At 51.4% G+C, this 14,818-nt stretch overlaps 14 pseudogenes; all 14 read left to right on the plus strand.

Moving 5' to 3' along the window:
• Nucleotides 1–136: 136 nt before the first annotated feature.
• On the plus strand, nucleotides 137–255 carry LOC141056980 (5S ribosomal RNA; annotated as a pseudogene).
• Nucleotides 256–1,304: 1,049 nt separating this feature from the next.
• On the plus strand, nucleotides 1,305–1,423 carry LOC141056986 (5S ribosomal RNA; annotated as a pseudogene).
• A 469-nt stretch (nucleotides 1,424–1,892) lies between these two features.
• Nucleotides 1,893–2,011, plus strand: LOC141052641 (5S ribosomal RNA; annotated as a pseudogene).
• Nucleotides 2,012–2,284: 273 nt separating this feature from the next.
• Nucleotides 2,285–2,403, plus strand: LOC141059249 (5S ribosomal RNA; annotated as a pseudogene).
• Nucleotides 2,404–3,060: 657 nt separating this feature from the next.
• LOC141056994 (5S ribosomal RNA) lies at nucleotides 3,061–3,179 on the plus strand (annotated as a pseudogene).
• A 1,049-nt stretch (nucleotides 3,180–4,228) lies between these two features.
• On the plus strand, nucleotides 4,229–4,347 carry LOC141057002 (5S ribosomal RNA; annotated as a pseudogene).
• Nucleotides 4,348–4,816: 469 nt separating this feature from the next.
• LOC141052645 (5S ribosomal RNA) lies at nucleotides 4,817–4,935 on the plus strand (annotated as a pseudogene).
• A 273-nt stretch (nucleotides 4,936–5,208) lies between these two features.
• Nucleotides 5,209–5,327, plus strand: LOC141055706 (5S ribosomal RNA; annotated as a pseudogene).
• A 273-nt stretch (nucleotides 5,328–5,600) lies between these two features.
• LOC141057009 (5S ribosomal RNA) lies at nucleotides 5,601–5,719 on the plus strand (annotated as a pseudogene).
• Nucleotides 5,720–5,992: 273 nt separating this feature from the next.
• On the plus strand, nucleotides 5,993–6,111 carry LOC141052650 (5S ribosomal RNA; annotated as a pseudogene).
• A 77-nt stretch (nucleotides 6,112–6,188) lies between these two features.
• Nucleotides 6,189–6,307, plus strand: LOC141052653 (5S ribosomal RNA; annotated as a pseudogene).
• Nucleotides 6,308–6,776: 469 nt separating this feature from the next.
• On the plus strand, nucleotides 6,777–6,895 carry LOC141052656 (5S ribosomal RNA; annotated as a pseudogene).
• Nucleotides 6,896–8,132: 1,237 nt separating this feature from the next.
• LOC141057325 (5S ribosomal RNA) lies at nucleotides 8,133–8,251 on the plus strand (annotated as a pseudogene).
• A 76-nt stretch (nucleotides 8,252–8,327) lies between these two features.
• On the plus strand, nucleotides 8,328–8,446 carry LOC141052661 (5S ribosomal RNA; annotated as a pseudogene).
• Nucleotides 8,447–14,818: the final 6,372 nt, after the last annotated feature.

Raw genomic sequence — 14,818 nt, forward strand, 5'->3', positions numbered from 1 at the left:
CTGAGGCCGGGCCAGTACCGGCATGGAAGACTGGCTGGGAATCCCTGGTCCTGTTGACATTTTGTACGTTTTTTTTCCAAGCTTGCCCTACCGAGTTTATCCTTCTTGAAAAAAACGTCAGAGATGGCACGCTTCCGTCAACGGCCATTCTAAGCTGAATATGCCTGCCCTCGTCAGATCGCAGCCACTAAGCAGCTTGAGGCCGGGCCAGTACCGGCATGGGAGACTGGCTGGGAATCCCTGGTCCTGTTGACATTTTGTACGTTTTTTTTCCAAGCTTGCCCTTCCGAGTTTATCCTTCTTGAAAAGAACGTCAGAGATGGCACGCGTCCGTCAACGGCCATTCTAAGCTGAATATGCATTCCCTCGTCACATCGCAGCCGCTAAGCAGCTTGAGGCCGGGCCAGTACCGGCATAGGAGACTGGCTGGGAATCCCTGGTCCTGTTGACATTTTGTACATTTTTTTTCCAAGCTTGCCCTTCCGAGTTTATCCTTCTTGAAAAGAACGTCAGAGATGACACGCTTCCGTCAACGGCCATTCTAAGCTGAATATGCATGCCCTCGTCAGATCGCAGCCGCTAAGCAGCTTGAGGCTGGGCCAGTACCGGCATGGGAGACTGGCTGGGAATCCCTGGTCCTGTTGACATTTTGTACGTTTTTTTTCCAAGCTTGCCCTTCCGAGTTTATCCTTCTTGAAAAAAACGTCAGAGATGGCACGCTTCCGTCAACGGCCATTCTAAGCTGAATATGCATGCCCTCGTCAGATCGCAGCTGCTAAGCAGCTTGAGGCCGGGCCAGTGCCGGCATGGGAGACTGGCTGGGATTCCCTGGTCCTGTTGACATTTTGTACGTTTTTTTTCCAAGCTTGCCCTTCCGAGTTTATCCTTCTTGAAAAGAACGTCAGAGATGGCACGCTTCCGTCAACGGCCATTCTAAGCTGAATATGCATGCCCTCGTCAGATCGCAGCAGCTTGAGGCCGGGCCAGTACCAGCATGGGAGACTGGCTGGGAATCCCTGGTCCTGTTGACATTTTGTACGTTTTATTTCCAAGCTTGCCCTTCCGAGTTTATCCTTCTTGAAAAGAATGTCAGAGATGGCACACTTCCGTCAATGGCCCTTCTAAGCTGAATATGCATGCCCTCATCAGATCGCAGCCGCTAAGCAGCCAGAGGCCGGGCCAGTACCGGCATGGGAGACTGGCTGGGAATCCCTGGTCCTGTTGACATTTTGTACGTTTTTTTTCCAAGCTTGCCCTTCCGAGTTTATCCTTCTTGAAAAAAACGTCAGAGATGGCACGCTTCTGTCAACGGCCATTCTAAGCTGAATATGCCTGCCCTCGTCAGATCGCAGCCACTAAGCAGCTTGAGGCCGGGCCAGTACCGGCATGGGAGACTGGCTGGGAATCCCTGGTCCTGTTGACATTTTGTACGTTTTTTTTCCAAGCTTGCCCTTCCGAGTTTATCCTTCTTGAAAAGAACGTCAGAGATGGCACGCGTCCGTCAACGGCCATTCTAAGCTGAATATGCATTCCCTCGTCACATCGCAGCCGCTAAGCAGCTTGAAGCCGGGCCAGTACCGGCATAGGAGACTGGCTGGGAATCCCTGGTCCTGTTGACATTTTGTACATTTTTTTTCCAAGCTTGCCCTTCCGAGTTTATCCTTCTTGAAAAGAACGTCAGAGATGGCACGCTTCCGTCAACGGCCATTCTAAGATGAATATGCATGCCCTCGTCAGATCGCAGCCGCTAAGCAGCTTGAGGCTGGGCCAGTACCAGCATGGGAGACTGGCTGGGAATCCCTGGTCCTGTTGACATTTTGTACGTTTTATTTCCAAGCTTGCCCTTCCGAGTTTATCCTTCTTGAAAAGAACGTCAGAGATGGCACGCTTCCGTCAACGGCCATTCTAAGCTGAATATGCATGCCCTCGTCAGATCGCAGCCGCTAAGCAGCTTGAGGCCGGGCCAGTACCGGCATGGGAGACTGGCTGGGAATCCCTGGTCCTGTTGACATTTTGTACGTTTTATTTCCAAGCTTGCCCTTCCGAGTTTATCCTTCTTGAAAAGAACGTCAGAGATTGCACACTTCCGTCAATGGCCATTCTAAGCTAAATATGCATGCCCTCGTCAGATCGCAGCTGCTAAGCAGCCTGAGGCCGGGCCAGTACCGGCATGGGAGACTGGCTGGGAATCCCTGGTCCTGTTAACATTTTGTACGTTTTATTTCCAAGCTTGCCCTTCCGAGTTTATCCTTCTTGAAAAAAACGTCAGAGATGGCACACTTCCGTCAACGGCCATTCTAAGCTGAATATGCATGCCCTCGTCAGATCGCAGCCGCTAAGCAGCTTGAGGCCGGGCCAGTACCGGCATGGGAGACTGGCTGGGAATCCCTGGTCCCGTTGACATTTTGTACGTTTTATTTCCAAGCTTGCCCTTCCGAGTTTATCCTTCTTGAAAAGAACGTCAGAGATGGCACACTTCCGTCAATGGCCATTCTAAGCTGAATATGCATGCCCTTGTCAGATTGCAGCCGCTAAGCAGCTTGAGGCTGGGCCAGTACTGGCATGGGAGACTGGCTGGGAATCCCTGGTCGTGTTGACATTTTGTACGTTTTTTTTCCAAGCTTGCCCTTCCGAGTTTATCCTTCTTGAAAAGAACGTCAGAGATGGCACACTTCCGTCAATGGCCATTCTAAGCTGAATATGCATGCCCTTGTCAGATCGCAGCAGCTTGAGGCCGGGCCAGTACCGGCATGGGAGACTGGCTGGGAATCCCTGGTCCTGTTGACATTTTGTACGTTTTATTTCCAAGCTTGCCCTTCCGAGTTTATCCTTCTTGAAAAGAACGTCAGAGATTGCACACTTCCGTCAATGGCCATTCTAAGCTAAATATGCATGCCCTCGTCAGATCGCAGCTGCTAAGCAGCCTGAGGCCGGGCCAGTACCGGCATGGAAGACTGGCTGGGAATCCCTGGTCCTGTTGACATTTTGTACGTTTTTTTTCCAAGCTTGCCCTACCGAGTTTATCCTTCTTGAAAAAAACGTCAGAGATGGCACGCTTCCGTCAACGGCCATTCTAAGCTGAATATGCCTGCCCTCGTCAGATCGCAGCCACTAAGCAGCTTGAGGCCGGGCCAGTACCGGCATGGGAGACTGGCTGGGAATCCCTGGTCCTGTTGACATTTTGTACGTTTTTTTTCCAAGCTTGCCCTTCCGAGTTTATCCTTCTTGAAAAGAACGTCAGAGATGGCACGCGTCCGTCAACGGCCATTCTAAGCTGAATATGCATTCCCTCGTCACATCGCAGCCGCTAAGCAGCTTGAGGCCGGGCCAGTACCGGCATAGGAGACTGGCTGGGAATCCCTGGTCCTGTTGACATTTTGTACATTTTTTTTCCAAGCTTGCCCTTCCGAGTTTATCCTTCTTGAAAAGAACGTCAGAGATGACACGCTTCCGTCAACGGCCATTCTAAGCTGAATATGCATGCCCTCGTCAGATCGCAGCCGCTAAGCAGCTTGAGGCTGGGCCAGTACCGGCATGGGAGACTGGCTGGGAATCCCTGGTCCTGTTGACATTTTGTACGTTTTTTTTCCAAGCTTGCCCTTCCGAGTTTATCCTTCTTGAAAAAAACGTCAGAGATGGCACGCTTCCGTCAACGGCCATTCTAAGCTGAATATGCATGCCCTCGTCAGATCGCAGCTGCTAAGCAGCTTGAGGCCGGGCCAGTGCCGGCATGGGAGACTGGCTGGGATTCCCTGGTCCTGTTGACATTTTGTACGTTTTTTTTCCAAGCTTGCCCTTCCGAGTTTATCCTTCTTGAAAAGAACGTCAGAGATGGCACGCTTCCGTCAACGGCCATTCTAAGCTGAATATGCATGCCCTCGTCAGATCGCAGCAGCTTGAGGCCGGGCCAGTACCAGCATGGGAGACTGGCTGGGAATCCCTGGTCCTGTTGACATTTTGTACGTTTTATTTCCAAGCTTGCCCTTCCGAGTTTATCCTTCTTGAAAAGAACGTCAGAGATGGCACACTTCCGTCAATGGCCCTTCTAAGCTGAATATGCATGCCCTCATCAGATCGCAGCCGCTAAGCAGCCAGAGGCCGGGCCAGTACCGGCATGGGAGACTGGCTGGGAATCCCTGGTCCTGTTGACATTTTGTACGTTTTTTTTCCAAGCTTGCCCTTCCGAGTTTATCCTTCTTGAAAAAAACGTCAGAGATGGCACGCTTCTGTCAACGGCCATTCTAAGCTGAATATGCCTGCCCTCGTCAGATCGCAGCCACTAAGCAGCTTGAGGCCGGGCCAGTACCGGCATGGGAGACTGGCTGGGAATCCCTGGTCCTGTTGACATTTTGTACGTTTTTTTTCCAAGCTTGCCCTTCCGAGTTTATCCTTCTTGAAAAGAACGTCAGAGATGGCACGCGTCCGTCAACGGCCATTCTAAGCTGAATATGCATTCCCTCGTCACATCGCAGCCGCTAAGCAGCTTGAAGCCGGGCCAGTACCGGCATAGGAGACTGGCTGGGAATCCCTGGTCCTGTTGACATTTTGTACATTTTTTTTCCAAGCTTGCCCTTCCGAGTTTATCCTTCTTGAAAAGAACGTCAGAGATGGCACGCTTCCGTCAACGGCCATTCTAAGATGAATATGCATGCCCTCGTCAGATCGCAGCCGCTAAGCAGCTTGAGGCTGGGCCAGTACCAGCATGGGAGACTGGCTGGGAATCCCTGGTCCTGTTGACATTTTGTACGTTTTATTTCCAAGCTTGCCCTTCCGAGTTTATCCTTCTTGAAAAGAACGTCAGAGATGGCACGCTTCCGTCAACGGCCATTCTAAGCTGAATATGCATGCCCTCGTCAGATCGCAGCCGCTAAGCAGCTTGAGGCCGGGCCAGTACCGGCATGGGAGACTGGCTGGGAATCCCTGGTCCTGTTGACATTTTGTACGTTTTATTTCCAAGCTTGCCCTTCCGAGTTTATCCTTCTTGAAAAGAACGTCAGAGATTGCACACTTCCGTCAATGGCCATTCTAAGCTAAATATGCATGCCCTCGTCAGATCGCAGCTGCTAAGCAGCCTGAGGCCGGGCCAGTACCGGCATGGGAGACTGGCTGGGAATCCCTGGTCCTGTTAACATTTTGTACGTTTTATTTCCAAGCTTGCCCTTCCGAGTTTATCCTTCTTGAAAAAAACGTCAGAGATGGCACACTTCCGTCAACGGCCATTCTAAGCTGAATATGCATGCCCTCGTCAGATCGCAGCTGCTAAGCAGCTTGAGGCCGGGCCAGTACCGGCATGGGAGACTGGCTGGGAATCCCTGGTCCTGTTGACATTTTGTACGTTTTATTTCCAAGCTTGCCCTTCCGAGTTTATCCTTCTTGAAAAGAACGTCAGAGATGGCACACTTCCGTCAATGGCCCTTCTAAGCTGAATATGCATGCCCTCATCAGATCGCAGCCGCTAAGCAGCCGGAGGCCGGGCCAGTACCGGCATGGGAGACTGGCTGGGAATCCCTGGTCCTGTTGACATTTTGTACGTTTTTTTTCCAAGCTTGCCCTTCCGAGTTTATCCTTCTTGAAAAAAACGTCAGAGATGGCACGCTTCTGTCAACGGCCATTCTAAGCTGAATATGCCTGCCCTCGTCAGATCGCAGCCACTAAGCAGCTTGAGGCCGGGCCAGTACCGGCATGGGAGACTGGCTGGGAATCCCTGGTCCTGTTGACATTTTGTACGTTTTTTTTCCAAGCTTGCCCTTCCGAGTTTATCCTTCTTGAAAAGAACGTCAGAGATGGCACGCGTCCGTCAACGGCCATTCTAAGCTGAATATGCATTCCCTCGTCACATCGCAGCCGCTAAGCAGCTTGAGGCCGGGCCAGTACCGGCATAGGAGACTGGCTGGGAATCCCTGGTCCTGTTGACATTTTGTACATTTTTTTTCCAAGCTTGCCCTTCCGAGTTTATCCTTCTTGAAAAGAACGTCAGAGATGACACGCTTCCGTCAACGGCCATTCTAAGCTGAATATGCATGCCCTCGTCAGATCGCAGCCGCTAAGCAGCTTGAGGCCGGGCCAGTACCGGCATGGGAGACTGGCTGGGAATCCCTGGTCCTGTTGACATTTTGTACGTTTTATTTCCATGCTTGCCCTTCCGAGTTTATCCTTCTTGAAAAGAACGTCAGAGATGGCACGCTTCCGTCAACGGCCATTCTAAGCTGAATATGCATGCCCTCGTCAGATCGCAGCCGCTAAGCAGCTTGAGGCCGGGCCAGTACCGGCATGGGAGACTGGCTGGGAATCCCTGGTCCTGTTGACATTTTGTATGTTTTTTTTCCAAGCTTGCCCTTCCGAGTTTATCCTTCTTGAAAAGAACGTCAGAGATGGCACGCGTCCGTCAACGGCCATTCTAAGCTGAATATGCATTCCCTCGTCACATCGCAGCCGCTAAGCAGCTTGAAGCCGGGCCAGTACCGGCATAGGAGACTGGCTGGGAATCCCTGGTCCTGTTGACATTTTGTACATTTTTTTTCCAAGCTTGCCCTTCCGAGTTTATCCTTCTTGAAAAGAACGTCAGAGATGGCACGCTTCCGTCAACGGCCATTCTAAGATGAATATGCATGCCCTCGTCAGATCGCAGCCGCTAAGCAGCTTGAGGCCGGGCCAGTACCAGCATGGGAGACTGGCTGGGAATCCCTGGTCCTGTTGACATTTTGTACGTTTTATTTCCAAGCTTGCCCTTCCGAGTTTATCCTTCTTGAAAAGAACGTCAGAGATGGCACGCTTCCGTCAACGGCCATTCTAAGCTGAATATGCATGCCCTCGTCAGATCGCAGCCGCTAAGCAGCTTGAGGCCGGGCCAGTACCGGCATGGGAGACTGGCTGGGAATCCCTGGTCCTGTTGACATTTTGTACGTTTTTTTTCCAAGCTTGCCCTTCCGAGTTTATCCTTCTTGAAAAGAACGTCAGAGATGGCACGCTTCCGTCAACGGCCATTCTAAGCTGAATATGCATGCCCTCGTCACATCGCAGCAGCTTGAGGCCGGGCCAGTACCGGCATGGGAGACTGGCTGGGAATCCCTGGTCCTGTTGACATTTTGTACGTTTTATTTCCAAGCTTGCCCTTCCGAGTTTATCCTTCTTGAAAAGAACGTCAGAGAGGGCACGCTCCTGTCAACGGCCATTCTAAGCTGAATATGCATGCCCTTGTCAGATTGCAGCTGCTAAGCAGCTTGAGGCCGGGCCAGTACCGGCATGGGAGACTGGCTGGGAATCCCTGGTCCTGTTAACATTTTGTATGTTTTATTTCCAAGCTTGCCCTTCCGAGTTTATCCTTCTTGAAAAAAACGTCAGAGATGGCACGCTTCTGTCAACGGCCATTCTAAGCTGAATATGCATGCCCTCGTCAGATTGCAGCCGCTAAGCAGCTTGAGGCCGGGCCAGTACCGGCATGGGAGACTGGCTGGGAATCCCTGGTCCTGTTGACATTTTGTACGTTTTATTTCCAAGCTTGCCCTTCCGAGTTTATCCTTCTTGAAAAGAACGTCAGAGATGGCACACTTCCGTCAATGGCCATTCTAAGCTGAATATGCATGCCCTTGTCAGATTGCAGCCGCTAAGCAGCTTGAGGCTGGGCCAGTACTGGCATGGGAGACTGGCTGGGAATCCCTGGTCGTGTTGACATTTTGTACGTTTTTTTTCCAAGCTTGCCCTTCCGAGTTTATCCTTCTTGAAAAGAACGTCAGAGATGGCACACTTCCGTCAATGGCCATTCTAAGCTGAATATGCATGCCCTTGTCAGATCGCAGCAGCTTGAGGCCGGGCCAGTACCGGCATGGGAGACTGGCTGGGAATCCCTGGTCCTGTTGACATTTTGTACGTTTTATTTCCAAGCTTGCCCTTCCGAGTTTATCCTTCTTGAAAAGAACGTCAGAGATTGCACACTTCCGTCAATGGCCATTCTAAGCTAAATATGCATGCCCTCGTCAGATCGCAGCTGCTAAGCAGCCTGAGGCCGGGCCAGTACCGGCATGGAAGACTGGCTGGGAATCCCTGGTCCTGTTGACATTTTGTACGTTTTTTTTCCAAGCTTGCCCTACCGAGTTTATCCTTCTTGAAAAAAACGTCAGAGATGGCACGCTTCCGTCAACGGCCATTCTAAGCTGAATATGCCTGCCCTCGTCAGATCGCAGCCGCTAAGCAGCTTGAGGCCGGGGCAGTACTGGCATGGGAGACTGGCTGGGAATCCCTGGTCCTGTTGACATTTTGTACGTTTTTTTCCAAGCTTGCCCTTCCGAGTTTATTCTTCTTGAAAAAAACGTCAGAGATGGCACGCTTCCGTCAACGGCCATTCTAAGCTGAATATGCATGCCCTCGTCAGATCGCAGCCGCTAAGCAGCTTGAGGCCGGGCCAGTACCGGCATGGGAGACTGGCTGGGAATCCCTGGTCCTGTTGACATTTTGTACGTTTTATTTCCAAGCTTGCCCTTCCGAGTTTATCCTTCTTGAAAAGAACGTCAGAGATGGCACGCTTCTGTCAACGGCCATTCTAAGCTGAATATGCATTCCCTCGTCAGATCGCAGCCGCTAAGCAGCTTGAGGCCGGGCCAGTACCGGCATGGGAGACTGGCTGGGAATCCCTGGTCCTGTTGACATTTTGAATGTTTTTTTTCCAAGCTTGCCCTTCCGAGTTTATCCTTCTTGAAAAGAACGTCAGAGATGGCACACTTCCGTCAACGGCCATTCTAAGCTGAATATGCATGCCCTCGTCAGATCGCAGTAGCTTGAGGCCGGGCCAGTACCGGCATGGGAGACTGGCTGGGAATCCCTGGTCCTGTTGACATTTTGTACGTTTTATTTCCAAGCTTGCCCTTCCGAGTTTATCCTTCTTGAAAAAAACGTCAGAGATGGCACGTTTCCGTCAACGGCCATTCTAAGCTGAATATGCATGCCCTCGTCAGATCGCAGCCGCTAAGCAGCTTGAGGCTGGGCCAGTACCGGCATGGGAGACTGGCTGGGAATCCCTGGTCCTGTTGACATTTTGTACGTTTTTTTTCCAAGCTTGCCCTTCCGAGTTTATCCTTCTTGAAAAAAACGTCAGAGATGGCACGCTTCCGTCAACGGCCATTCTAAGCTGAATATGCATGCCCTCGTCAGATCGCAGCTGCTAAGCAGCTTGAGGCCGGGCCAGTGCCGGCATGGGAGACTGGCTGGGATTCCCTGGTCCTGTTGACATTTTGTACATTTTTTTTCCAAGCTTGCCCTTCCGAGTTTATCCTTCTTGAAAAGAACGTCAGAGATGGCACGCTTCCGTCAACGGCCATTCTAAGCTGAATATGCATGCCCTCGTCAGATCGCAGCAGCTTGAGGCCGGGCCAGTACCAGCATGGGAGACTGGCTGGGAATCCCTGGTCCTGTTGACATTTTGTACGTTTTATTTCCAAGCTTGCCCTTCCGAGTTTATCCTTCTTGAAAAGAACGTCAGAGATGGCACACTTCCGTCAATGGCCCTTCTAAGCTGAATATGCATGCCCTCATCAGATCGCAGCCGCTAAGCAGCCAGAGGCCGGGCCAGTACCGGCATGGGAGACTGGCTGGGAATCCCTGGTCCTGTTGACATTTTGTACGTTTTTTTTCCAAGCTTGCCCTTCCGAGTTTATCCTTCTTGAAAAAAACGTCAGAGATGGCACGCTTCTGTCAACGGCCATTCTAAGCTGAATATGCCTGCCCTCGTCAGATCGCAGCCACTAAGCAGCTTGAGGCCGGGCCAGTACCGGCATGGGAGACTGGCTGGGAATCCCTGGTCCTGTTGACATTTTGTACGTTTTTTTTCCAAGCTTGCCCTTCCGAGTTTATCCTTCTTGAAAAGAACGTCAGAGATGGCACGCGTCCGTCAACGGCCATTCTAAGCTGAATATGCATTCCCTCGTCACATCGCAGCCGCTAAGCAGCTTGAAGCCGGGCCAGTACCGGCATAGGAGACTGGCTGGGAATCCCTGGTCCTGTTGACATTTTGTACATTTTTTTTCCAAGCTTGCCCTTCCGAGTTTATCCTTCTTGAAAAGAACGTCAGAGATGGCACGCTTCCGTCAACGGCCATTCTAAGATGAATATGCATGCCCTCGTCAGATCGCAGCCGCTAAGCAGCTTGAGGCTGGGCCAGTACCAGCATGGGAGACTGGCTGGGAATCCCTGGTCCTGTTGACATTTTGTACGTTTTATTTCCAAGCTTGCCCTTCCGAGTTTATCCTTCTTGAAAAGAACGTCAGAGATGGCACGCTTCCGTCAACGGCCATTCTAAGCTGAATATGCATGCCCTCGTCAGATCGCAGCCGCTAAGCAGCTTGAGGCCGGGCCAGTACCGGCATGGGAGACTGGCTGGGAATCCCTGGTCCTGTTGACATTTTGTACGTTTTATTTCCAAGCTTGCCCTTCCGAGTTTATCCTTCTTGAAAAGAACGTCAGAGATTGCACACTTCCGTCAATGGCCATTCTAAGCTAAATATGCATGCCCTCGTCAGATCGCAGCTGCTAAGCAGCCTGAGGCCGGGCCAGTACCGGCATGGGAGACTGGCTGGGAATCCCTGGTCCTGTTAACATTTTGTACGTTTTATTTCCAAGCTTGCCCTTCCGAGTTTATCCTTCTTGAAAAAAACGTCAGAGATGGCACACTTCCGTCAACGGCCATTCTAAGCTGAATATGCATGCCCTCGTCAGATCGCAGCTGCTAAGCAGCTTGAGGCCGGGCCAGTACCGGCATGGGAGACTGGCTGGGAATCCCTGGTCCTGTTGACATTTTGTACGTTTTATTTCCAAGCTTGCCCTTCCGAGTTTATCCTTCTTGAAAAGAACGTCAGAGATGGCACACTTCCGTCAATGGCCCTTCTAAGCTGAATATGCATGCCCTCATCAGATCGCAGCCGCTAAGCAGCCGGAGGCCGGGCCAGTACCGGCATGGGAGACTGGCTGGGAATCCCTGGTCCTGTTGACATTTTGTACGTTTTTTTTCCAAGCTTGCCCTTCCGAGTTTATCCTTCTTGAAAAAAACGTCAGAGATGGCACGCTTCTGTCAACGGCCATTCTAAGCTGAATATGCCTGCCCTCGTCAGATCGCAGCCACTAAGCAGCTTGAGGCCGGGCCAGTACCGGCATGGGAGACTGGCTGGGAATCCCTGGTCCTGTTGACATTTTGTACGTTTTTTTTCCAAGCTTGCCCTTCCGAGTTTATCCTTCTTGAAAAGAACGTCAGAGATGGCACGCGTCCGTCAACGGCCATTCTAAGCTGAATATGCATTCCCTCGTCACATCGCAGCCGCTAAGCAGCTTGAGGCCGGGCCAGTACCGGCATAGGAGACTGGCTGGGAATCCCTGGTCCTGTTGACATTTTGTACATTTTTTTTCCAAGCTTGCCCTTCCGAGTTTATCCTTCTTGAAAAGAACGTCAGAGATGACACGCTTCCGTCAACGGCCATTCTAAGCTGAATATGCATGCCCTCGTCAGATCGCAGCCGCTAAGCAGCTTGAGGCCGGGCCAGTACCGGCATGGGAGACTGGCTGGGAATCCCTGGTCCTGTTGACATTTTGTACGTTTTATTTCCATGCTTGCCCTTCCGAGTTTATCCTTCTTGAAAAGAACGTCAGAGATGGCACGCTTCCGTCAACGGCCATTCTAAGCTGAATATGCATGCCCTCGTCAGATCGCAGCCGCTAAGCAGCTTGAGGCCGGGCCAGTACCGGCATGGGAGACTGGCTGGGAATCCCTGGTCCTGTTGACATTTTGTATGTTTTTTTTCCAAGCTTGCCCTTCCGAGTTTATCCTTCTTGAAAAGAACGTCAGAGATGGCACGCTTCCGTCAACGGCCATTCTAAGCTGAATATGCATTCCCTCGTCACATCGCAGCCGCTAAGCAGCTTGAAGCCGGGCCAGTACCGGCATAGGAGACTGGCTTGGAATCCCTGGTCCTGTTGACATTTTGTACATTTTTTTTCCAAGCTTGCCCTTCCGAGTTTATCCTTCTTGAAAAGAACGTCAGAGATGGCACGCTTCCGTCAACGGCCATTCTAAGATGAATATGCATGCCCTCGTCAGATCGCAGCCGCTAAGCAGCTTGAGGCCGGGCCAGTACCAGCATGGGAGACTGGCTGGGAATCCCTGGTCCTGTTGACATTTTGTACGTTTTATTTCCAAGCTTGCCCTTCCGAGTTTATCCTTCTTGAAAAGAACGTCAGAGATGGCACGCTTCCGTCAACGGCCATTCTAAGCTGAATATGCATGCCCTCGTCAGATCGCAGCCGCTAAGCAGCTTGAGGCCGGGCCAGTACCGGCATGGGAGACTGGCTGGGAATCCCTGGTCCTGTTGACATTTTGTACGTTTTTTTTCCAAGCTTGCCCTTCCGAGTTTATCCTTCTTGAAAAGAACGTCAGAGATGGCACGCTTCCGTCAACGGCCATTCTAAGCTGAATATGCATGCCCTCGTCACATCGCAGCAGCTTGAGGCCGGGCCAGTACCGGCATGGGAGACTGGCTGGGAATCCCTGGTCCTGTTGACATTTTGTACGTTTTATTTCCAAGCTTGCCCTTCCGAGTTTATCCTTCTTGAAAAGAACGTCAGAGAGGGCACGCTCCTGTCAACGGCCATTCTAAGCTGAATATGCATGCCCTTGTCAGATTGCAGCTGCTAAGCAGCTTGAGGCCGGGCCAGTACCGGCATGGGAGACTGGCTGGGAATCCCTGGTCCTGTTAACATTTTGTATGTTTTATTTCCAAGCTTGCCCTTCCGAGTTTATCCTTCTTGAAAAAAACGTCAGAGATGGCACGCTTCTGTCAACGGCCATTCTAAGCTGAATATGCATGCCCTCGTCAGATTGCAGCCGCTAAGCAGCTTGAGGCCGGGCCAGTACCGGCATGGGAGACTGGCTGGGAATCCCTGGTCCTGTTGACATTTTGTACGTTTTATTTCCAAGCTTGCCCTTCCGAGTTTATCCTTCTTGAAAAGAACGTCAGAGATGGCACACTTCCGTCAATGGCCATTCTAAGCTGAATATGCATGCCCTTGTCAGATTGCAGCCGCTAAGCAGCTTGAGGCTGGGCCAGTACTGGCATGGGAGACTGGCTGGGAATCCCTGGTCGTGTTGACATTTTGTACGTTTTTTTTCCAAGCTTGCCCTTCCGAGTTTATCCTTCTTGAAAAGAACGTCAGAGATGGCACACTTCCGTCAATGGCCATTCTAAGCTGAATATGCATGCCCTTGTCAGATCGCAGCAGCTTGAGGCCGGGCCAGTACCGGCATGGGAGACTGGCTGGGAATCCCTGGTCCTGTTGACATTTTGTACGTTTTATTTCCAAGCTTGCCCTTCCGAGTTTATCCTTCTTGAAAAGAACGTCAGAGATTGCACACTTCCGTCAATGGCCATTCTAAGCTAAATATGCATGCCCTCGTCAGATCGCAGCTGCTAAGCAGCCTGAGGCCGGGCCAGTACCGGCATGGAAGACTGGCTGGGAATCCCTGGTCCTGTTGACATTTTGTACGTTTTTTTTCCAAGCTTGCCCTACCGAGTTTATCCTTCTTGAAAAAAACGTCAGAGATGGCACGCTTCCGTCAACGGCCATTCTAAGCTGAATATGCCTGCCCTCGTCAGATCGCAGCCACTAAGCAGCTTGAGGCCGGGCCAGTACCGGCATGGGAGACTGGCTGGGAATCCCTGGTCCTGTTGACATTTTGTACGTTTTTTTTCCAAGCTTGCCCTTCCGAGTTTATCCTTCTTGAAAAGAACGTCAGAGATGGCACGCGTCCGTCAACGGCCATTCTAAGCTGAATATGCATTCCCTCGTCACATCGCAGCCGCTAAGCAGCTTGAGGCCGGGCCAGTACCGGCATAGGAGACTGGCTGGGAATCCCTGGTCCTGTTGACATTTTGTACATTTTTTTTCCAAGCTTGCCCTTCCGAGTTTATCCTTCTTGAAAAGAACGTCAGAGATGACACGCTTCCGTCAACGGCCATTCTAAGCTGAATATGCATGCCCTCGTCAGATCGCAGCCGCTAAGCAGCTTGAGGCCGGGCCAGTACCGGCATGGGAGACTGGCTGGGAATCCCTGGTCCTGTTGACATTTTGTACGTTTTATTTCCATGCTTGCCCTTCCGAGTTTATCCTTCTTGAAAAGAACGTCAGAGATGGCACGCTTCCGTCAACGGCCATTCTAAGCTGAATATGCATGCCCTCGTCAGATCGCAGCCGCTAAGCAGCTTGAGGCCGGGCCAGTACCGGCATGGGAGACTGGCTGGGAATCCCTGGTCCTGTTGACATTTTGTATGTTTTTTTTCCAAGCTTGCCCTTCCGAGTTTATCCTTCTTGAAAAGAACGTCAGAGATGGCACGCGTCCGTCAACGGCCATTCTAAGCTGAATATGCATTCCCTCGTCACATCGCAGCCGCTAAGCAGCTTGAAGCCGGGCCAGTACCGGCATAGGAGACTGGCTGGGAATCCCTGGTCCTGTTGACATTTTGTACATTTTTTTTCCAAGCTTGCCCTTCCGAGTTTATCCTTCTTGAAAAGAACGTCAGAGATGGCACGCTTCCGTCAACGGCCATTCTAAGATGAATATGCATGCCCTCGTCAGATCGCAGCCGCTAAGCAGCTTGAGGGCGGGCCAGTACCAGCATGGGAGACTGGCTGGGAATCCCTGGTCCTGTTGACATTTTGTACGTTTTATTTCCAAGCTTGCCCTTCCGAGTTTATCCTTCTTGAAAAGAACGTCAGAGATGGCACGCTTCCGTCAACGGCCATTCTAAGCTGAATATGCATGCCCTCGTCAGATCGCAGCCGCTAA

This window comes from Dendrobates tinctorius, unplaced genomic scaffold, assembly GCF_039654945.1.
Source record: "Dendrobates tinctorius isolate UK_male_01 unplaced genomic scaffold, ASM3965494v1 ptg000011l, whole genome shotgun sequence".
Lineage (NCBI taxonomy): Eukaryota > Metazoa > Chordata > Amphibia > Anura > Dendrobatidae > Dendrobates > Dendrobates tinctorius.